This window comes from Eptatretus burgeri, chromosome 1 (genome assembly GCF_056783735.1).
Source record: "Eptatretus burgeri isolate ZD-2024b chromosome 1, Ebu_testis_v1, whole genome shotgun sequence".
NCBI classification, from domain to species: Eukaryota; Metazoa; Chordata; class Myxini; order Myxiniformes; family Myxinidae; genus Eptatretus; species Eptatretus burgeri.
The window spans coordinates 17,090,203-17,115,548 of NC_140961.1; the positions used below are offsets into that span (position 1 = coordinate 17,090,203).

Sequence of the window (25,346 nt, forward strand, 5' to 3'; positions counted from 1 at the left end):
TGTGTAAGTTGAAATGATTCCATTTTGGTGAAGATCCAAATCCAGATCTAGATACGAGAATTTTTTAATTTTTATTCAATTAAAATTAAAACATATCAATGATATGTTCTCATGGATCAGGCATTGCATGGCGGATGTATGCGCTTTACTGAGTGCTCTTCGAGTTTGATTATATTTTTATGAGGAAATATCTGATGGCAGTTGAGGCATTAGCATTTTCATTTTGATTTGAGGTCATCGACATGCAGGGTGTCCCAAAAATCACTGTGCACCTCTTCAAATTGTCCCAAAAGTCACTGCGTACCTCTGAAAATTTCATGAAAACCATGAAAAGAAGCCTGATTGTTAATGCTGTGGAGCCCCGACATTCGTGGACCCACGTATTCGCGGTTTATAAAATGTGACCTACTTCTACATTTGTGCTTCGTGTATTCATGTTTTTTTTTTGTTTTTTTTAACACTTCAGGACGAGTCTGCTATATCCCCCGTCACTGATATTAATTCAGCCTGGGAATTCTTATACAGAAACCAGCTCTCTCTTATTCACAGATTCATCCCACGTCTTCTTGAATTATCTCACACATCCTGCCGCTCTTGGCACTCTGAATCCGGTGGTGAGGCAGTCACTTTAATACAACTTGTCGTATCCTCCTGGAAGGCAAATCTGATCAAAGGCAACTGCAGGTCATTCCACAAAGCCTGCAACACTTGTGTGTCTCCTCTCAGGAGAGCTAAAAAAACAACATTTGTCCAATCTCAAGAATGAGCTTTCAAACTTGTCTCTCTCCTCTAAAACATGGTGGCACCTTGTCAAGTCGGTCTCTGGTGTATGCTCCCCTTCCATCCCTTCCCTCACTTCAAATGACACTGCAGCCGACTATGCTCGTGAGAAGGCCGAATGCCTCAATTCTGTGTTTGCTTCCAAATGTTGTGTCCCTATCCCCTCTCTTTCTGTACCTACACTTCCCAGTCATAACCAACTGAACCTGAATTCGGTGTCTTTTGCACCTGAAAAGGTGGGAAAGTTTCTGGCAATCCTCGAATCGGACTCCACAACTGGACCAGACAGCATCAGCTCATGTGTCCGAAAACAACCTGCTCTGCTGCTCTTGCACTTGCTCTCTCTGCCCTTATCCCTCTGCCATTTACCAATGGTCATCTTCAATCTGCTTGGTTATGATCCAAAATCACTGCATTACATAAAAAGGTTAAAAAGCAGATCTCCTTAACTGCAGACCAATTAGCTTTCTTCCAATCATCAGTAAAGTAATGGAATCCATCATTGCAGTTGACATAAAATCATTCCTTTTCTCCAATGGCCTCATTTCTGATCATCAGTTCAGATTCAGACATGGTCACTCTCCCTTGGACATGTTGTTTCTACTCTCCCAACAATGGTGGAGGCCCTCAATATCAGACATGAGATCGGGGCCGTCTCTCTGGACATAACTGTATGACTTATGATAGATAGTCTGGCATCCTGCCTTGCTCTCCAGACTGTCTGCCAATGGAATCCAAGACCAACCCCACTCTTGGATTACTGACTTCTTCCACTCTCGGAGACAACATGTGGCTCCCAACGGAACCTGCCAAGGTTCCTCTACCTGTCTAGGTACACTGAATCCCCTTTTCTTCAGTGCGCTTTGTTTCATCTCCTCTCCCTGTAAAGGCTAAAGTACCCCAAGGCAGTCGTCTCAGCCCCATATTCTTCTGAATCTTCATCAATACTCTCTCCAAATCTCTGGAAAATCCTCTTTACCTCTTTGCTGATGACTCCACTCTCTGCCATGACATCTCTCACCCCTCTGACAGACAACAGTCTCTTTCCTCTCCTCAGACCTTGACAAAATCACAAATTGGTCAAACACTTGGAATGTCTTTCAATCCTGAGAAATCCAACACACTCAGTCTCTCTCTCTCTCTCTCTCTGAAAGGAATGTACCGCAAACCCTCCCATATACTTTCTCAACAACCATCTCAAATAGCTTCAGTCATTAGAACTCTTGGCTCTCACTCTCAGCCACGATCTCTATTGGGCAAGCCACATTTCAAAGTTGGTTTCCAAAGGCAGACACTGACTGGGAATCCTCCATATGGTGCCATTCAAAGTGAGGGAAGGGAGGGAAGGGGAGCATACACCATAGATGGACTTGACAAGGCACCACCATGTTTTAGAGGAGTGAGACAAGTTGGAAAGCTCAATCTTGAGATGGGACAGACGTTGTTTTCTGGCTCTCCTGAGAGTAGACACACACTTGTTTCGGGCTTTTTGGAATGATCTGAGGTTGCCTTCACTTGAACGTGCCTTCAATGAGGAGAATGTGAGTTGTATTAAAGCAACTGCCTCACCACAGGATTCAGAGAACCAAGAGTGGGAGGATGGGTGAAGATAAATGAAGACGAGATGGGATTCATCTGTGCATCTGAGAAAGCCTGGGAATTATTCCGCAGAAAACTGCGGAGTTAACCTCAGGAGTGGGGGGCTATTGGAGACCAGTGCTGAAGTGGTAAAGAAAAAAAAACATAACCCCCTTTTTCCCATTGAAACAATGCCTCGACATTCACGGATTCGACATTTGCGGCATTTTCCAAGAACATAAATATCAGGGTCTTACAGAACGTAGAAATGGCCTACACGACATCTGATCATGTAAGCAACACGTCAGAAGTACGTCAGCCCTTTTTGTTGTCGTAAGCGAGTTGTTTTGAGAAGTAAGTGCATGCGGTTCCAAGATGGTTTTGCCTTTTGAGGCATGATTTTTTTTTTTTTTGGTGGAACATGTGTTTCGTAGTGCAGGTGAATATACTGAGAGGGTAAGAGAGGAGTTTGCAGAAATGTTTCCTGACAGTGATGTTCCACATCGTCACACTGTTTGGGAGTTAATTTCCAAATTTTGTAAAACTGGTTGAGTTGTGGATGCCTCACGGCCTGGCGGGCCTTCGGTGTTATCAGATGAGAAAGCTAACGATGCTTCATTTTGTACATTAAGAAGCCCAAGGAAATCAATCCGCAAGTTTGAACCTGGTGTTGGCTTCGTGGTTAGGGTGGTGGCTTGGGATCCTAGGGTCCTGAGTTTAAGCCCCGTTTTTCCGCTGAATTAACACCAGGCGGCTAACTCAGCCTGTCATCCTTCTGAAGTCGGCGAAATAAGTACCAGTGTAGCAGCCAAAAGCCTCCGCAAGAAGGGAAGGGGTATGGATGGATTGATGAAATCTGGTATTGATGTGGTGCAGGCATGATTGGCCGAATGGCCACCTCCTGTGCCTTAATTCCTTGTACAGTTGTTCCAGCAGCCAGGTGCTCACAAAGTAGTGCAAACAGAGCGCACTGAAGAAACGTCCGTAGCTCCATCCGTACAAAGTAACAACTGTGCACGAACTGCAATAAAAAGACTACATCAAGCACTATGATTACTGCCGATGGTTCGAGACTTTTTTTTTACTGCTAATTGATACGATCTTATGGAAGTCACCTTTTTCTCATGAGGCTTGGTTCCATTTATCTGGATATGTAAATGGCCAAAACAGCTGTGTTGGGTCAGCAGAAAATCCACACGCGACATCGGAGACAGGCGCGCTATATCACGTAAGCGGAAAATTGTCATCATAGTTTTCCACTGCACGATCAACTCGGAATGCCATTGTGACATCATTCTTTACCCTTTCTTTGTGAAGGTAGAATGTTTGACCCTCTCCCCCTTTTTCATCATCTGCTCCTCATCTCCACCCCCCCCACCCCCAAACCTCCCTATTCTTTTTTTCTCCACTTTTTTCAATGATTCATCCACTCATTCTGCTTATTATACGTCGATGTTTTTATTACATCGATATCTTCTACAGTTAATCTTATTTCTCCTTTTATTTTTTGTTCCTACTGTGTTTGTTCCTTCCTTGCTATCTAACTTTACCTCTCTATTTCTACCTTCACTTCTCTGTCGTTGCCGCCAGAAAGAATGTTTTGTGATTTAATCACCATTGCATTCATAGCGTCCTTCAGCTTTAAGTGCTTTTGAAAAAAAAGAAGAAGAAAAAAAAGAGTTATTTGAACCATTTTTGTCTTGCTAATGATTCCTTGAGGCAGAACTGGCATTTTTTTCTACGATCATTCATTTTGGTCTTCAGGCCAAGGTAGGGATGCCATGCTTTGACTAGCCTTGTATGATAATGTGCCTTTCTCTTTCAGCTGATGTGCGTGTGTTTAGCTTTGTTGTAATATTTGAATTTAAACATTTTTCTATAAAAGGGCACTTCTCAACAGAGAACACAAGCAAGTATGTTTGTAAGAACATGAACATTAGCTTTAAGGTGAGGATGCATTTATTTATTGAAAGAACATGTATTTTACCTCTAGGGCTCGGATAGGATGCTTGTTCGTTCCATGACCGGATCATGAAATATTTTTGTTTTTTTTGGATAAATAGCCGAGGCTCGTCGAAGAGCGAGTACACTGTGCGGATCAGGATGTAACAGGAAAAAATGAACAGCAGAGAGAGAGGGAGAAAGACCAACAGCAGAGTTTAAGGCTAAGATAGAGGCAGATATGGACAAACACTGGGTGTGTGAAGGAATGGGGAGCAGGAAAGGATGCATGGGAGTGGACAAGATGGATACAGAAGGAAACTCCAAGGAGGGAAACCTGGGAATTTGGAAGAAGGAGTGCAAGGGGTTGACGAGGGTAGAAAACATTATGGTTTTGGAATGGGGACAATCTGAGATGGTGGTGAACAGCTGTCTTGAAGATTTGGAGGGAAGAATGAGATTGAAGAGAATGTGGACGTTGGTTCCACAGGTGGGAAAACAAGAGGAACGAATGAGTGTAGGTGAACAATGATCATGACAGTGACATGATCTGGACATAATTTTGGAGCAGTGACATAATTTTGACAGAACTTTCCCGCTAGCCAACCACAAAAGAAGATTGGGATCAATTTGTCCCGTTCAGAATGTAGTAGTACAGCAGTAGTCAAATTGATTTAGCGGAACAGAAAATTTGATGCCGCAACTAGATGAGTCGTATTACTTTCACCTGACACCTTAAATAAAGCAATGCCTGCCACCAGAGAGTAAGCATGAACAGACCTGGAAAAGTTATTATTTATTTTATTTATTGTCTATTTTATTTATTTTTAAGCTATTTTACAGGGATTCTTCACCATTGAAGGATAGAGACAAAAACGATACATATCAGATTTCAAAAAGTTGTAGACGAATTATGACAACACTTGGTGGATGAGTTGGTTCGGTGACAGGAACGAGCCAATTCAATTTCAGTTCAATTCCGGATGCAGATCCGGCCTATCAAGTGGGAAACGAAACGTAAACTGTTCAGCTTGGTTCGTACTCTACTTTCTTTCTTCATTGGACAGCATCAGAGCCAAGATGGCATTTCCCAGCATTGATCAAATTCCAACAGAGTGTGCACAAAATCATTACAATTATAAACAAAATACTGAATTTGTAAATTGCTGCTTTGAATGCAGAAAGATTCCAATTGGAATCTACTTGTCATTAGTTGATTATCCATATTCTTAAAACATCTCACATGACCGCTCCTTGAATTTTTGCTGCAAATGAGACCAACCCCATCCCCTGCCATTTATACGCCTCCCCCCACCCCATATGTTTCAAATTCAACCAGCCCTTCATGGGCATAATTTAACATTTTCAACTCATCTCAGACACTGTAATGCAATTATTTTAAATTCATTACTTGCTATAACACAATAACTGTTTACAAAGACTGTGCACACTTGATATTCACATTATTAAGTCGTTGGCACAAAATAATTTGAGCATCTGCTCGAGTGTGGAATGCCTGCTGTTCCCTGTCACTTGGTTAGTGCATATAAAGGGGATTTGGGGAACTGGAAGGAAGCAAAGTCACTCTGCAAGGGTAATGATGGTGGGGGGCAGTTTCATTTGGATAGGCTTGAAGAATGGAAGCACCGACATATTCCATATGCATTTGTTTTACACCCCCCCCCCCACTACCAAATGATAAATATAACGTCACTCGGTATAGCGCATACCTCTGCCAGGCTGCACGGTTTACGTTTAGTATCCCACTGATAGGCCGGATCTGGATCGAGACCTGACACAAAATCGAATTAATTCTTTGTCGTCGCACACCCAACATGTCCATCAAGTTTCGGCTGAATCCGTCCATAACTTTTTGAGATATAATGCAACATCTTTTTATTCCCCATCTTTCAATGCTGAAGAATCACTTAAAAATTAAATAATTCTCATATCCAGATCCAGATTTGGATCTTCAGCAAAATTGAATCAATTCTTCCTTGTTACACACCCAACATGTCCACCAAGTATCGTCCAAATCCGTCCATAACTTTTTGAGATATCAAGCACACAGACAGGCAGACAGACAGACAGACAGATAGGGATGAAAACATAACCTCCCTCCACCTTCGGTGGTGGATGTAATTATCTTTCCACCACTCTCCTTATTCCTAACTCCTCCAAACATTACTTCCCCCGATTCCCAAGCATGACCTTTTCTCCAACTCCACCTCACTTTACTCAATCGGTCTTTTTTTTCTCACCCACCCCCACTCACCCCCCATAAACCATCCTTTGCTTACTTATGTATTTGAATGACCCCTCTTTGGTGAAGCTGACCCTCGGGATGGCCCACTAAGAGAGTATTTTATTGGAAGAAGAAAAACTTTGGTAAATGATGGATTGTCATGATAAACCAATGGCCATGACAACCAACCTCTTTACCAGATCTACCCTCACCCTTTTATGTCAGAATGGTACCAAATATAACCGGATGCAATTTACCATCATGTGAAATTGGTGGCACCGTGTTTCTGCGATTAATGAGACTCGATGCAGCATATCTCCACCATCACGAGTTGTTGCATGGTTAGTAGGGTGCATCAAACGCCCCCTTTTTTGCGAAAGTTTGAAAAACATAAGGCGATAGGCCAGATGTGTTCGAATACATAAAAAACATTTCTCATTTTTTTTTCAGAATTTTCGGTCATCATCTTGGGGGTCCACATCGGGGTCAAAGTTCAGGCATGCAGCTCCTGCGCATTTTTTCAGAATAAGTGTTATTTTTCACTGTATAGTGATCAAAACTTGTGTCTGATGGTGAAATAATCCTGACATATCGATGTACTGCTCCTTTGGTGATGTTTATAACACGGTTGGCTTGTAATTTGTTGGCACAGTTTCCCGGAAAATGGTATTTCTTCCCTGAAATTGTGTTTTCCCGGAGAATTTGACACGTGGCAGATCATGAATGTCAAAGTTTGGATGATTTGGACAGTTTGGACTGTAAAAGTTTGGACAAAGGCACTTGGACTATTACCTATTGGGCGCTTTGGTACAGACTTCGGAAAGCCTCACTTCCCCAAGGACATTCATTTCACATCTAGCCTATCTGACTTTGTCTCGGTTGATTCTTGGTTTGTGTTCCGAGAACTTGAACTGGACGATTAATTCTTAACGTATGAAGTGAGTGAGTGGGCAACACTTCCAGCCTATGTGGATTCAAAATCTAAAACCAAAGCACTCAATGTAACTAATGATGCGGTTGAACGTCTAATAAAAATCGGAACGGACTGTCTCGGTGCAGCTAGGTCTGAAGAACACTTTCAGAATGTGCAACAAGTCACTGAGAATGACAGGAAAGAGAATCCGAATCTCCGGAAACGCTTGAAACTTGATCATTAATGATATTATATGAGTACCTTGATATGAATACACATAATTCTGGATAATAAAGCTGTGAATTTGACAGAACCGAGGCATTTGTTACTATTTTGTTGTTTTTTTTTCTGGGAAAATCACCAATTTCTCACTTCTCCGGCAAATTTCCCGGAAAATTTGATTGGCTCTATATCACTGGAACATCACCAAAGGAGCAGTACATCGATATGTCAGAATTATTTCACCACCAGAAACAAGTTTTGATCACTATACAGTGAAAAATAATGCTTATTCTGAAAAATGCGCAGGAGCTGCTAGCCTGAACTTTGACCCCGATGTGGACCCCCAAGATGATGACCGAAAATTCTGAAAAAAAATGAGAAATGTTTTTTCATGTACTCGAACACAACTGTCCTATCGCCGTTATGTTTTACAAACTTTCGCAAAAAAGGGGGCGTTTGATGCACCTGAATGGTTAGTGCTACTAATATTATAATGGCCTCAATGAATTCCACCACCTTGTGAGGTCTACGGCATGACTTCAACTCTCCACACTCCTCTATCCTGAGCACCCTCTGAACTCATACCTCGTTCTTGTCCCTCTTCTTCACTTCATTTTTTGTCTGCCACTTCTGCCAACTACATCCATATCAAAGGCCTATTTGACCTCCTCCCTCCTGATGCGACTGCTTGACCTCCTCCCACCCATACCAAAGATCTCCCAATTAACTAATGTAGATGTATCTCCAGTGCTTTTTATATTATGCCCTTTACCTCCACCGAACACCTGATCTCATTCATTTTCCTATGTCTTCACGAGACTCCCACCAGTCCTCTCGACATCAGCATCTCCAATCTCTGCAGCAATCGCTCCTCTTCCTTTATCAAGACCCAAACATGCGCTCCGTGCAGAAGAACCGGTCTTATTACAACATTGTAAGCGTTTGCCCCTTAGCCTTATCACAATGTGTCGATGATAGACGATCCAAGAAACAGTCCTTACTTTGCTCCACCATTCTCTCTCTCACTGTCACACACACACACACACACACACACACACACACACACACACACACACACACACACACACACACACACACACACACACACACACACACACACACACACACACGCGCGCGCACACGCACACACACACTCACTCACTCACACTATCTTGCTCTCCAACTACCCCCTGCCCCCTCCTCCAATGTATACCCAATCGCTACTTTAATTTTCCACCTGCTTTAAGTCTCTGCCTGCCCAATCCCAGAGAGCTACATCTTTTCTTCTCTCTCTCTCTTGCTCACCATTACTTCTGTTTTCCCCACATTTTTCTTCAGTCCCCCACTTCCAAACTTTCCTGCCATGCCACCATTGCTTACTTGATCTTCTTCTTCTGACTAAGAGCCGATCCTTGATGCAAGTTTAAGTTTATCTCAAACGCCTCTGAGCAACAATTCCTTGTTACCTCTGCCACCGAAGGTGGATGGAGTTTCTGGTTTCACCCCTGTCTGTCTGTCTGCTTGTCTGTCTGCCTGTTTGTCTGTGAGCAGTATATCTCAAAAAGTTGGACGGATTCAAACAAAACTTGGTGGACAGGTCGGGTGTGTGACGAGGACAAATTCATTAGATTTTGGTGAGGATCTAGATCCGCATACGATAATTTTTTCAGTGATTCTTCACCATGCTGAGATGGGGCCAAAATTGATATATACTGCACTACGATATCTCAAAAAGTTGTGGACACCGAGTTCGGCCAAAACTTGTTGGATGAGTTGGGTAGGTAACAAGAACAAGCCGATTCGATTTTGGTTCTGGTCCGGATCCAGATCGGGCCTATCAGTGGGATAGAAAGTGTAAACTGTTTAGCCTGGTGAAGGTATGCGCTCTACCAAGTGTCGTTCCAGTTCTTACTGAAATATTGGGCCCCCTCAACATTCCAGCCTTTCAGGTGCCCATTCCTCCTTATACCTGTAAACTCTGCAGTCTCCCTATGCTTGTAAACTGGACACCAATGCACCATTTCTCTCGGAACCCCTCCACATATGCTTTTCCAAATCTACCAACCCACAATAAAGCAATACTACTCCTTCAAAACATTTCCAAACCCTCTACTTAATGAAGATAACATCTGTTGTTCTCCTGCATGGCAATAACCCAAAATACATCCAATCAATCCCACCAACTCTCTCATCCTATCATTTACCATCTTTTTTACCTTCGCAAACTTTGTTGCGAAGGTTATCTTTTGATCGCTGTGTATTTATTTATTTATTTTATTTATTTATTTATTTATTTATTTATTTGTTTGTTTATTTGTGAATATGTGTGTTTGCTTGTTATTCGCATAACTCCAAAAGTATTGAACTGAATCGCAGCAAATTTGGTGGGATGATTGGTTATTATCCGAGGACCATTTGATTAGATTTTGGGAGCGATTGGGTCAAAGGTCAAGGTCAAGGTCATGAAAAGGTCAAAATCGTCTTTTTACCATAGCACGGTCAATTTGTATCCAATTTGCATGCAACCAATGCCAAAATGTTCAGAATTCAATGCCCCATCTTGTGATATGTAATATGACACAATGACGTAATAACCCTTATTAGCGGTTGGGAGTCAAAGGTCAAGGGGGTCACGACATTGCAAAATGTGCGTTTTTTTGTCGTAACACGGTCAATTCTTATCCGATTTGCATGAAACCAACACCAAAATGTTGACTGTTCTGTTCCCCACACTCATACCAATCACAAAATTAAGAGTACAAAGGTCAAGGTCAAGGTCATGAAAAGGTCAAAATCGTCATTTTGCCATAGTGCGGTCGATTTTTATCCAATTTGCAGGCAACCAATGCCAAAATGTTGTGAATTCAATGCCCAATCTTGTGATATACGATATGACACAGGAAATTTAATGTTTTTAAGCCATCATAACACATATGAGATGGCAGATGTGGTATGGGATTAAATACCCTCACAATCAACGGTTTCTGGGGGGGGGGGGGCAAAATGTAGCGTTGGCGAAGGTATGCGCTCTACTGAGTGCCCGTTCTAGTTTCTAATATTTTGAACACTTGCTCCATCATGTTGATACCTCCTGCAAATCCCAAACTCGACCAAATTCACTTTTTCTTGAATATAGCCACAAAGTGATTCTGCTGCCAAAACTTAATTCATATCCTTTACTCTCAGATCTTAATAAACAACTGCCAAAGCCAATGGACAATCCCTGCATAATCTCCGCTACCACGCGAGATGTTCCACAAGCTTTCGCGATCTTTGTTTTTACTTTGAGCTGCCACAACCTGCTCACACGATGCCTCGTACTGGCCATTGCTGACCTCCACTAATACATTCCTCTTGCTTCCTTAATCTATTGCTTCTATCTCCGAAAAATGGCCTTTTACTGATGTTAACAATCATCCCCTCTCTGACTGTTTTCACCTTAACCCTTTGAACTCTGAGCTCCTTAGACTTTTGGTTCCCCCACTCTGGGCTCCCTGGCAAAAAAGCCAGCTGCTCAGGGAGCTTGAGGTTTAAATAATGGCTGAAAACAGGCTGCTCGGGTATGTGGAGGTTTGAATAGCAGCTTGTAAACCGGCCACTCAGGCACATTTAGGTTTAAATAATGGCTTGTAAACCGGCCAATCGGGTATATGGAGGTTTAAGTAATGGCTTGTAAACCGGCCACTCGGGTATATGGAGGTTTACATAATGGCTTGTAAACCGGACACTCGGGTAAGTGGAGGTTTAAATAATGGCTTGTAAACCGGCCAATCGGGTACATGGAGGTTTAAATAATAGCTTGTAAACCGGCCCCTCAGGCACATGTAGGTTTAAATAATGGCTTGTAAACTGGCCACTCAGGCACATGGAGGTTTAAATAATGGCTTGTAAACCTGCCACTCGGGTATATGGAGGTTTAAATCATGGCTTGTAAACCGGACACTCGGGTATATGGAGGTTTAAATAATGGCTTATAAACTGGCCACTCGGGAATATGGAGGTTTAAATAATGGCTTGTAAACCAGCCAATCAGGCACATGGAGGTTTAAATAATGGCTAGTAAACTGGCCACCCGCGCACATGTGGGTTTAAATAATGGCTTGTAAACCGGCCAATCGGGCACATGGAGGTTTTAATAATGGCTTGTAAACTGGCCACTTGGGTATATGGAGGTTTAAATAATGGCTTGTAAACCGGCCAATAGGGCACATGGAGGTTTAAATAATGGCTTGTAAACCGGCCAATCGGGCACATGGAGGTTTTAATAATGGCTTGTAAACCGGCCAATCGGGCACATGGAGGTTTAAATAATGGCTTGTAAACCGGCCACTTGGGCACATGGAGGTTTAAATAATAGCTTGTAAACCGGCCACTCGGGTATATGGAGGTTTGAATAGCAGCTTGTAAACCGGCCACTCAGGCACATGTAGGTTTTAATATTAGCTTGGAAACCGGCCACTCGGGCACATGGAGGTTTAAATAATGGCTTGTAAACCGGCCACTTGGGCACATGGAGGTTTAAATAATGGCTTGTAAACTGTCCAGTCGGGCACTTGTAGGTTTAAATAATGGCTTGTAAACAGGCCACTCGGGCACATGGAGGTTTGAATAGTGGGTTGTAAACCTGCCACTCGGGTATATGGAGGTTTAAATAATGGCTTGTAAACTGCCACTCGGGCACATGGAGGTTTACTTAATGGCTTGTAAACCGGCCACTCGGGTATATGGAAGTTTGAATAGCAGCTTGAAAACAGGCCACTCGGGCACATGGAGGTTTGAATAGTGGGTTGTAAACCTGCCACTCGGGTATATGGAGGTTTAAATAATGGCTTGTAAACTGCCACTCGGGCACATGGAGGTTTACTTAATGGCTTGTAAACCGGCCACTCGGGTATATGGAAGTTTGAATAGCAGCTTGTAAACCGGCCACTCGGGCACATGAAGGTTTAAATAATGGCTTGTAAACCGGCCACTCAGGGACATGGAGGTTTAAATAATGGCTTGTAAACCGGCCACTCGGGGACATGGAGGTTTAAATAATGGCTTGTAAACTGGCCACTCGGGTTTATGGAGGTTTAAATGAAGGCTTGTAAACAAGACCACCCGCGCACACGTGGGTTTAAATAATGGCTTGTAAACCGGCCACTCGGGCACATGAAGGTTTAAATAATGGCTTGTAAACCGGCCACTCGGGGACATGGAGGTTTAAATAATGGCTTGTAAACCGGCCACTCGGGCAAATGTAGGTTTAAATAATGGCTTGTAAACTGGCCACTCAGGGACATGGAGGTTTAAATAATGGCTTGTAAATGGGCCACTCGGGCACATGGAGGTTTGAATAGTGGCTTGTAAACTGGCCACTCAGGTTTATGGAGGTTTGAATAATGGCTTGTAAACCGGCCACTCGGGTATATGGAGGTTTGAATAGTGGCTTGTAAACCGGCCACTCGGGTATATGGAGGTTAGAATAGTGGCTTGTAAACCGGCTACTCGGGTATATGGAGGTTTAAATAATGGCTTGTAAACCGGCTACTCGGGTATATGGAGGTTTAAATAATGGCTTGTAAACCGGCCACTCGGGTATATGGGGGTTTGAATAGCAGCTTGTAAACCGGCCACTCAGGCACATGTAGGTTTTAATATTAGCTTGGAAACCGGCCACTCGGGCACATGAAGGTTTAAATAATGGCTTGTAAACCGGACAATCGGGCACATGGAGGTTTAAATAATGGTTTGTAAACCGGACAATCGGGCAAATGTAGGTTTAAATAATGGCTGGTAAACCGGCCACTCGGGCACATGAAGGTTTAAATAATGGCTTGTAAACCGGCCACTCAGGGACATGGAGGTTTAAATAATGGCTTGTAAATGGGCCACTCGGGCACATGGAGGTTTGAATAGTGGCTTGTAAACTGGCCACTCGGGTTTATGGAGGTTTGAATAATGGCTTGTAAACCGGCCACTCGGGTATATGGAGGTTTGAATAGTGGCTTGTAAACCGGCTACTCGGGTATATGGAGGTTTAAATAATGGCTTGTAAACCGGCTACTCGGGCACATGGAGGTTTAAATAATTGCTTGTAAACCGGCCACTCGGGTATATGGAGGTTTGAATAGTGGCTTGTAAACCGCCACTCGGGCACATGGAGGTTTAAATGATGGCTTGTAAACCGGCCACTCGGGCACATGGAGGTTTAAATGATGGCTTGTAAACCGGCCACTCGGGCACATGGAGGTTTAAATAATGGCTTGTAAACCGGCCACTTGGGCAAATGTAGGTTTAAATAATGGCTTGTAAACCGGCCACTCAGGGACATGGAGGTTTAAATAATGGCTTGTAAATGGGCCACTCGGGCACATGGAGGTTTGAATAGTGGCTTGTAAACCTGCCACTCGGGTATATGGAGGTTTAAATCATGGCTTGTAAACCAGCCACTCGGGTATATGGAGGTTTGAATAGTGGGTTGTAAACCGGACACTCGGGTATATGGAGGTTTAAATAATGGCTTATAAACTGGCCACTCGGGCACATGGAGGTTTACTTAATGGCTTGTAAACCGGCCACTCGGGTATATGGAAGTTTGAATAGCAGCTTGTAAACCGGCCACTCGGGCACATGAAGGTTTAAATAATGGCTTGTAAACCGGCCACTCAGGGACATGGAGGTTTAAATAATGGCTTGTAAACCGGCCACTCGGGGACATGGAGGTTTAAATAATGGCTTGTAAACTGGCCACTCGGGTTTATGGAGGTTTAAATGAAGGCTTGTAAACAAGACCACCCGCGCACACGTGGGTTTAAATAATGGCTTGTAAACCGGCCACTCGGGCACATGAAGGTTTAAATAATGGCTTGTAAACCGGCCACTCGGGGACATGGAGGTTTAAATAATGGCTTGTAAACCGGCCACTCGGGCAAATGTAGGTTTAAATAATGGCTTGTAAACTGGCCACTCAGGGACATGGAGGTTTAAATAATGGCTTGTAAATGGGCCACTCGGGCACATGGAGGTTTGAATAGTGGCTTGTAAACTGGCCACTCGGGTTTATGGAGGTTTGAATAATGGCTTGTAAACCGGCCACTCGGGTATATGGAGGTTAGAATAGTGGCTTGTAAACCGGCTACTCGGGTATATGGAGGTTTAAATAATGGCTTGTAAACCGGCTACTCGGGTATATGGAGGTTTAAATAATGGCTTGTAAACCGGCCACTCGGGTATATGGGGGTTTGAATAGCAGCTTGTAAACCGGCCACTCAGGCACATGTAGGTTTTAATATTAGCTTGGAAACCGGCCACTCGGGCACATGAAGGTTTAAATAATGGCTTGTAAACCGGACAATCGGGCACATGGAGGTTTAAATAATGGTTTGTAAACCGGACAATCGGGCAAATGTAGGTTTAAATAATGGCTGGTAAACCGGCCACTCGGGCACATGAAGGTTTAAATAATGGCTTGTAAACCGGCCACTCGGGGACATGGAGGTTTAAATAATGGCTTGTAAACCGGCCACTCGGGCAAATATAGGTTTAAATAATGGCTTGTAAACCGGCCACTTAGGGACATGGAGGTTTAAATAATGGCTTGTAAATGGGCCACTCGGGCACATGGAGGTTTGAATAGTGGCTTGTAAACTGGCCACTCGGGTTTATGGAGGTTTGAATAATGGCTTGTAAACCGGCCACTCGGGTATATGGAGGTTTGAATAGTGGCTTGTAAACCGGCTACTCGGGTATATGGAGGTTTAAATAATGGCTTGTAAACCGGCTACTTGGGCACATGGAGGTTTAAATAATTGCTTGTAAACCGGCCACTCGGGTATATGGAGGTTTGAATAGTGGCTTGTAAACCGCCACTCGGGCACATGGAGGTTTAAATGATGGCTTGTAAACCGGCCACTCGGGCACATGGAGGTTTAAATGATGGCTTGTAAACCGGCCACTCGGGCACATGGAGGTTTAAATAATGGCTTGTAAACCGGCCACTTGGGCAAATGTAGGTTTAAATAATGGCTTGTAAACCGGCCACTCAGGGACATGGAGGTTTAAATAATGGCTTGTAAATGGGCCACTCGGGCACATGGAGGTTTGAATAGTGGCTTGTAAACCTGCCACTCGGGTATATGGAGGTTTAAATCATGGCTTGTAAACCAGCCACTCGGGTATATGGAGGTTTGAATAGTGGGTTGTAAACCGGACACTCGGGTATATGGAGGTTTAAATAATGGCTTATAAACTGGCCACTCGGGCACATGGAGGTTTACTTAATGGCTTGTAAACCGGCCACTCGGGTATATGGAAGTTTGAATAGCAGCTTGTAAACCGGCCACTCGGGCACATGAAGGTTTAAATAATGGCTTGTAAACCGGCCACTCAGGGACATGGAGGTTTAAATAATGGCTTGTAAACCGGCCACTCGGGGACATGGAGGTTTAAATAATGGCTTGTAAACTGGCCACTCGGGTTTATGGAGGTTTAAATGAAGGCTTGTAAACAAGACCACCCGCGCACACGTGGGTTTAAATAATGGCTTGTAAACCGGCCACTCGGGCACATGAAGGTTTAAATAATGGCTTGTAAACCGGCCACTCGGGGACATGGAGGTTTAAATAATGGCTTGTAAACCGGCCACTCGGGCAAATGTAGGTTTAAATAATGGCTTGTAAACTGGCCACTCAGGGACATGGAGGTTTAAATAATGGCTTGTAAATGGGCCACTCGGGCACATGGAGGTTTGAATAGTGGCTTGTAAACTGGCCACTCGGGTTTATGGAGGTTTGAATAATGGCTTGTAAACCGGCCACTCGGGTATATGGAGGTTAGAATAGTGGCTTGTAAACCGGCTACTCGGGTATATGGAGGTTTAAATAATGGCTTGTAAACCGGCTACTCGGGTATATGGAGGTTTAAATAATGGCTTGTAAACCGGCCACTCGGGTATATGGGGGTTTGAATAGCAGCTTGTAAACCGGCCACTCAGGCACATGTAGGTTTTAATATTAGCTTGGAAACCGGCCACTCGGGCACATGAAGGTTTAAATAATGGCTTGTAAACCGGACAATCGGGCACATGGAGGTTTAAATAATGGTTTGTAAACCGGACAATCGGGCAAATGTAGGTTTAAATAATGGCTGGTAAACCGGCCACTCGGGCACATGAAGGTTTAAATAATGGCTTGTAAACCGGCCACTCGGGGACATGGAGGTTTAAATAATGGCTTGTAAACCGGCCACTCGGGCAAATATAGGTTTAAATAATGGCTTGTAAACCGGCCACTCAGGGACATGGAGGTTTAAATAATGGCTTGTAAATGGGCCACTCGGGCACATGGAGGTTTGAATAGTGGCTTGTAAACTGGCCACTCGGGTTTATGGAGGTTTGAATAATGGCTTGTAAACCGGCCACTCGGGTATATGGAGGTTTGAATAGTGGCTTGTAAACCGGCTACTCGGGTATATGGAGGTTTAAATAATGGCTTGTAAACCGGCTACTCGGGCACATGGAGGTTTAAATAATTGCTTGTAAACCGGCCACTCGGGTATATGGAGGTTTGAATAGTGGCTTGTAAACCGCCACTCGGGCACATGGAGGTTTAAATGATGGCTTGTAAACCGCCCACTCGGGCACATGGAGGTTTAAATGATGGCTTGTAAACCGGCCACTCGGGCACATGGAGGTTTAAATAATGGCTTGTAAACCGGCCACTTGGGCAAATGTAGGTTTAAATAATGGCTTGTAAACCGGCCACTCAGGGACATGGAGGTTTAAATAATGGCTTGTAAATGGGCCACTCGGGCACATGGAGGTTTGAATAGTGGCTTGTAAACTGGCCACTCGGGTTTATGGAGGTTTGAATAATGGCTTGTAAACCGGCCACTCGGGTATATGGAGGTTTGAATAGTGGCTTGTAAACCGGCTACTCGGGTATATGGAGGTTTAAATAATGGCTTGTAAACCGGCTACTCGGGCACATGGAGGTTTAAATAATTGCTTGTAAACCGGCCACTCGGGTATATGGGGGTTTGAATAGCAGCTTGTAAACCGGCCACTCAGGCACATGTAGGTTTTAATAGCTTGGAAACCGGCCACTCGGGCACATGAAGGTTTAAATAATGGCTTGTAAACCGGACAATCGGGCACATGGAGGTTTAAATAATGGCTTGTAAACCGGACAATCGGGCACATGGAGGTTTAAATAATGGCTTGTAAACCGGACAATCGGGCAAATGTAGGTGTAAATAATGGCTTGTAAACCGGCCACTCGGGCACATGAAGGTTTAAATAATGGCTTGTAAACCGGCCACTCGGGGACATGGAGGTTTAAATAATGGCTTGTAAATGGGCCACTCGGGCACATGGAGGTTTGAATAGTGGCTTGTAAACTGGCCACTCGGGTTTATGGAGGTTTGAATAATGGCTTGTAAACCGGCCACTCGGGTATATGGAGGTTTGAATAGTGGCTTGTAAACCGGCTACTCGGGTATATGGAGGTTTAAATAATGGCTTGTAAACCGGCTACTCGGGCACATGGAGGTTTAAATAATTGCTTGTAAACCGGCCACTCGGGTATATGGAGGTTTGAATAGTGGCTTGTAAACCGCCACTCGGGCACATGGAGGTTTAAATGATGGCTTGTAAACCGCCCACTCGGGCACATGGAGGTTTAAATGATGGCTTGTAAACCGGCCACTCGGGCACATGGAGGTTTAAATAATGGCTTGTAAACCGGCCACTTGGGCAAATGTAGGTTTAAATAATGGCTTGTAAACCGGCCACTCAGGGACATGGAGGTTTAAATAATGGCTTGTAAATGGGCCACTCGGGCACATGGAGGTTTGAATAGTGGCTTGTAAACTGGCCACTCGGGTTTATGGAGGTTTGAATAATGGCTTGTAAACCGGCCACTCGGGTATATGGAGGTTTGAATAGTGGCTTGTAAACCGGCTACTCGGGTATATGGAGGTTTAAATAATGGCTTGTAAACCGGCTACTCGGGCACATGGAGGTTTAAATAATTGCTTGTAAACCGGCCACTCGGGTATATGGGGGTTTGAATAGCAGCTTGTAAACCGGCCACTCAGGCACATGTAGGTTTTAATATTAGCTTGGAAACCGGCCACTCGGGCACATGAAGGTTTAAATAATGGCTTGTAAACCGGACAATCGGGCACATGGAGGTTTAAATAATGGCTTGTAAACCGGACAATCGGGCACATGGAGGTTTAAATAATGGCTTGTAAACCGGACAATCGGGCAAATGTAGGTGTAAATAATGGCTTGTAAACCGGCCACTCGGGCACATGAAGGTTTAAATAATGGCTTGTAAACCGGCCACTCGGGGACATGGAGGTTTAAATAATGGCTTGTAAACCGGCCACTCGGGCAAATGTAGGTTTAAATAATGGCTTGTAAACCGGCCACTCAGGGACATGGAGGTTTAAATAATGGCTTGTAAATGGGCCACTCAGGCACATGGAGGTTTGAATAGTGGCTTGTAAACTGGCCACTCGGGTTTATGGAGGTTTGAATAATGGCTTGTAAACCGGCCACACGGGTATATGGAGGTTTGAATAGTGGCTTGTAAACCGGCTACTCGGGTATATGGAGGTTTAAATAATTGCTTGTAAACCGGCCACTCGGGTATATGGAGGTTTGAATAGTGGCTTGTAAACCGCCACTCGGGCACATGGAGGTTTAAATGATGGCTTGTAAACCGGCCACTCGGGCACATTTAGGTTTAAATAATGGCTTGTAAACCGGCCACTCGGGCACATTTAGGTTTAAATAATGGCTTGTAAAATGGCCACTCGGGCACATGTAGGTTTAAATAATGGCTTGTAAACCGGCCACTCGGGCACATGAAGGTTTAAATAATGGCTTGTAAACCGGCCACTCGGGGACATAGAGGTTTAAATAATGGCTTGTAAAATGGCCACTCGGGCACATGTAGGTTTAAATAATGGCTTGTAAACCGGCTACTTGGGGACATGGAGGTTTAAATAATGGCTTGCAAACGGGCCACTCGGGCACATGGAGGTTTGAATCGTGGCTTGTAAACCGGCCACTCAGGTTTATGGAGGTTTAAATAATGGCTTGTAAACCGGCCACTCGCGTATATGGAGGTTTGAATAGTGGCTTGTAAACCGGCCACTTCGGTATATGGAGGTTTGTATTGTGGCTTGTAAACCGGCCACTCGGGCATATGGAGATTTAAATAATGGATTGTAAACCGGCCACTCGGGCACATGGAGGTTTTAATAATAGCTTGTAAACCGGCCACTCGGGTATACGGAGATTTGAATAGCAGCTTGTAAACCGGCCACTCGGGCACATGGAGGTTTAAATAATGGCTTGTAAACCGGCCACTCGGGCACATGTAGATTTAAATAATGCCTTGTAAACCGGCCACTCGGTCACATGTAGGTTTAAATAATTGTTTTTTAAACCGTCCACTCGGGCACATGTAGGTTTAAATAATGGCTTGTAAACCGGCCACTCGGGGACATAGAGGTTTAAATAATGGCTTGTAAAATGGCCACTCGGGCACATGTAGGTTTAAATAATGGCTTGTAAACCGGCTACTTGGGGACATGGAGGTTTAAATAATGGCTTGCAAACGGGCCACTCGGGCACATGGAGGTTTGAATCGTGGCTTGTAAACCGGCCACTCAGGTTTATGGAGGTTTAAATAATGGCTTGTAAACCGGCCACTCGCGTATATGGAGGTTTGAATAGTGGCTTGTAAACCGGCCACTTCGGTATATGGAGGTTTGTATTGTGGCTTGTAAACCGGCCACTCGGGCATATGGAGATTTAAATAATGGCTTGTAAACCGGCCACTCGGGCACATGGAGGTTTTAATAATAGCTTGTAAACCGGCCACTCGGGTATATGGAGATTTGAATAGCAGCTTGTAAACCGGCCACTCGGGCACATGGAGGTTTAAATAATGGCTTGTAAACCGGCCACTCGGGCACATGTAGATTTAAATAATGCCTTGTAAACCGGCCACTCGGTCACATGTAGGTTTAAATAATTGTTTTTTAAACCGTCCACTCGGGCACATGTAGGTTTAAATAATGGCTTGTAAACCGGCCACTCGGTGACATGGAGGTTTCAATAATGGCTTGTAAACCGGCCACTTGGGGACATGTAGGTTTAAATAATGGCTTGTAAACCGGCCACTCGGGGACATGGAGGTTTAAATAATGGCTTGTAAACCGGCCACTCGGGCAAATATAGGTTTAAATAATGGCTTGTAAACCGGCCACTCAGGGACATGGAGGTTTAAATAATGGCTTGTAAATGGGCCACTCGGGCACATGGAGGTTTGAATAGTGGCTTGTAAACTGGCCACTCGGGTTTATGGAGGTTTGAATAATGGCTTGTAAACCGGCCACTCGGGTATATGGAGGTTTGAATAGTGGCTTGTAAACCGGCTACTCGGGTATATGGAGGTTTAAATAATGGCTTGTAAACCGGCTACTTGGGCACATGGAGGTTTAAATAATTGCTTGTAAACCGGCCACTCGGGTATATGGAGGTTTGAATAGTGGCTTGTAAACCGCCACTCGGGCACATGGAGGTTTAAATGATGGCTTGTAAACCGGCCACTCGGGCACATGGAGGTTTAAATGATGGCTTGTAAACCGGCCACTCGGGCACATGGAGGTTTAAATAATGGCTTGTAAACCGGCCACTTGGGCAAATGTAGGTTTAAATAATGGCTTGTAAACCGGCCACTCAGGGACATGGAGGTTTAAATAATGGCTTGTAAATGGGCCACTCGGGCACATGGAGGTTTGAATAGTGGCTTGTAAACCTGCCACTCGGGTATATGGAGGTTTAAATCATGGCTTGTAAACCAGCCACTCGGGTATATGGAGGTTTGAATAGTGGGTTGTAAACCGGACACTCGGGTATATGGAGGTTTAAATAATGGCTTATAAACTGGCCACTCGGGCACATGGAGGTTTACTTAATGGCTTGTAAACCGGCCACTCGGGTATATGGAAGTTTGAATAGCAGCTTGTAAACCGGCCACTCGGGCACATGAAGGTTTAAATAATGGCTTGTAAACCGGCCACTCAGGGACATGGAGGTTTAAATAATGGCTTGTAAACCGGCCACTCGGGGACATGGAGGTTTAAATAATGGCTTGTAAACTGGCCACTCGGGTTTATGGAGGTTTAAATGAAGGCTTGTAAACAAGACCACCCGCGCACACGTGGGTTTAAATAATGGCTTGTAAACCGGCCACTCGGGCACATGAAGGTTTAAATAATGGCTTGTAAACCGGCCACTCGGGGACATGGAGGTTTAAATAATGGCTTGTAAACCGGCCACTCGGGCAAATGTAGGTTTAAATAATGGCTTGTAAACTGGCCACTCAGGGACATGGAGGTTTAAATAATGGCTTGTAAATGGGCCACTCGGGCACATGGAGGTTTGAATAGTGGCTTGTAAACTGGCCACTCGGGTTTATGGAGGTTTGAATAATGGCTTGTAAACCGGCCACTCGGGTATATGGAGGTTAGAATAGTGGCTTGTAAACCGGCTACTCGGGTATATGGAGGTTTAAATAATGGCTTGTAAACCGGCTACTCGGGTATATGGAGGTTTAAATAATGGCTTGTAAACCGGCCACTCGGGTATATGGGGGTTTGAATAGCAGCTTGTAAACCGGCCACTCAGGCACATGTAGGTTTTAATATTAGCTTGGAAACCGGCCACTCGGGCACATGAAGGTTTAAATAATGGCTTGTAAACCGGACAATCGGGCACATGGAGGTTTAAATAATGGTTTGTAAACCGGACAATCGGGCAAATGTAGGTTTAAATAATGGCTGGTAAACCGGCCACTCGGGCACATGAAGGTTTAAATAATGGCTTGTAAACCGGCCACTCGGGGACATGGAGGTTTAAATAATGGCTTGTAAACCGGCCACTCGGGCAAATATAGGTTTAAATAATGGCTTGTAAACCGGCCACTCAGGGACATGGAGGTTTAAATAATGGCTTGTAAATGGGCCACTCGGGCACATGGAGGTTTGAATAGTGGCTTGTAAACTGGCCACTCGGGTTTATGGAGGTTTGAATAATGGCTTGTAAACCGGCCACTCGGGTATATGGAGGTTTGAATAGTGGCTTGTAAACCGGCTACTCGGGTATATGGAGGTTTAAATAATGGCTTGTAAACCGGCTACTCGGGCACATGGAGGTTTAAATAATTGCTTGTAAACCGGCCACTCGGGTATATGGAGGTTTGAATAGTGGCTTGTAAACCGCCACTCGGGCACATGGAGGTTTAAATGATGGCTTGTAAACCGCCCACTCGGGCACATGGAGGTTTAAATGATGGCTTGTAAACCGGCCACTCGGGCACATGGAGGTTTAAATAATGGCTTGTAAACCGGCCACTTGGGCAAATGTAGGTTTAAATAATGGCTTGTAAACCGGCCACTCAGGGACATGGAGGTTTAAATAATGGCTTGTAAATGGGCCACTCGGGCACATGGAGGTTTGAATAGTGGCTTGTAAACTGGCCACTCGGGTTTATGGAGGTTTGAATAATGGCTTGTAAACCGGCCACTCGGGTATATGGAGGTTTGAATAGTGGCTTGTAAACCGGCTACTCGGGTATATGGAGGTTTAAATAATGGCTTGTAAACCGGCTACTCGGGCACATGGAGGTTTAAATAATTGCTTGTAAACCGGCCACTCGGGTATATGGGGGTTTGAATAGCAGCTTGTAAACCGGCCACTCAGGCACATGTAGGTTTTAATATTAGCTTGGAAACCGGCCACTCGGGCACATGAAGGTTTAAATAATGGCTTGTAAACCGGACAATCGGGCACATGGAGGTTTAAATAATGGCTTGTAAACCGGACAATCGGGCACATGGAGGTTTAAATAATGGCTTGTAAACCGGACAATCGGGCAAATGTAGGTGTAAATAATGGCTTGTAAACCGGCCACTCGGGCACATGAAGGTTTAAATAATGGCTTGTAAACCGGCCACTCGGGGACATGGAGGTTTAAATAATGGCTTGTAAACCGGCCACTCGGGCAAATGTAGGTTTAAATAATGGCTTGTAAACCGGCCACTCAGGGACATGGAGGTTTAAATAATGGCTTGTAAATGGGCCACTCAGGCACATGGAGGTTTGAATAGTGGCTTGTAAACTGGCCACTCGGGTTTATGGAGGTTTGAATAATGGCTTGTAAACCGGCCACACGGGTATATGGAGGTTTGAATAGTGGCTTGTAAACCGGCTACTCGGGTATATGGAGGTTTAAATAATTGCTTGTAAACCGGCCACTCGGGTATATGGAGGTTTGAATAGTGGCTTGTAAACCGCCACTCGGGCACATGGAGGTTTAAATGATGGCTTGTAAACCGGCCACTCGGGCACATTTAGGTTTAAATAATGGCTTGTAAACCGGCCACTCGGGCACATTTAGGTTTAAATAATGGCTTGTAAAATGGCCACTCGGGCACATGTAGGTTTAAATAATGGCTTGTAAACCGGCCACTCGGGCACATGAAGGTTTAAATAATGGCTTGTAAACCGGCCACTCGGGGACATAGAGGTTTAAATAATGGCTTGTAAAATGGCCACTCGGGCACATGTAGGTTTAAATAATGGCTTGTAAACCGGCTACTTGGGGACATGGAGGTTTAAATAATGGCTTGCAAACGGGCCACTCGGGCACATGGAGGTTTGAATCGTGGCTTGTAAACCGGCCACTCAGGTTTATGGAGGTTTAAATAATGGCTTGTAAACCGGCCACTCGCGTATATGGAGGTTTGAATAGTGGCTTGTAAACCGGCCACTTCGGTATATGGAGGTTTGTATTGTGGCTTGTAAACCGGCCACTCGGGCATATGGAGATTTAAATAATGGATTGTAAACCGGCCACTCGGGCACATGGAGGTTTTAATAATAGCTTGTAAACCGGCCACTCGGGTATATGGAGATTTGAATAGCAGCTTGTAAACCGGCCACTCGGGCACATGGAGGTTTAAATAATGGCTTGTAAACCGGCCACTCGGGCACATGTAGATTTAAATAATGCCTTGTAAACCGGCCACTCGGTCACATGTAGGTTTAAATAATTGTTTTTTAAACCGTCCACTCGGGCACATGTAGGTTTAAATAATGGCTTGTAAACCGGCCACTCGGGGACATAGAGGTTTAAATAATGGCTTGTAAAATGGCCACTCGGGCACATGTAGGTTTAAATAATGGCTTGTAAACCGGCTACTTGGGGACATGGAGGTTTAAATAATGGCTTGCAAACGGGCCACTCGGGCACATGGAGGTTTGAATCGTGGCTTGTAAACCGGCCACTCAGGTTTATGGAGGTTTAAATAATGGCTTGTAAACCGGCCACTCGCGTATATGGAGGTTTGAATAGTGGCTTGTAAACCGGCCACTTCGGTATATGGAGGTTTGTATTGTGGCTTGTAAACCGGCCACTCGGGCATATGGAGATTTAAATAATGGCTTGTAAACCGGCCACTCGGGCACATGGAGGTTTTAATAATAGCTTGTAAACCGGCCACTCGGGTATATGGAGATTTGAATAGCAGCTTGTAAACCGGCCACTCGGGCACATGGAGGTTTAAATAATGGCTTGTAAACCGGCCACTCGGGCACATGTA

General features: G+C 44.4%; 1 protein-coding gene across 1 annotated transcript in view; it reads left to right on the forward strand.

The window, feature by feature from the left end:
- Positions 1 to 25,346, forward strand: part of LOC147033942 (dedicator of cytokinesis protein 1-like) — a 681,090-nt gene that overhangs the window by 460,297 nt on the left and 195,447 nt on the right. The gene's annotated exons all lie outside the window — the stretch shown is intronic.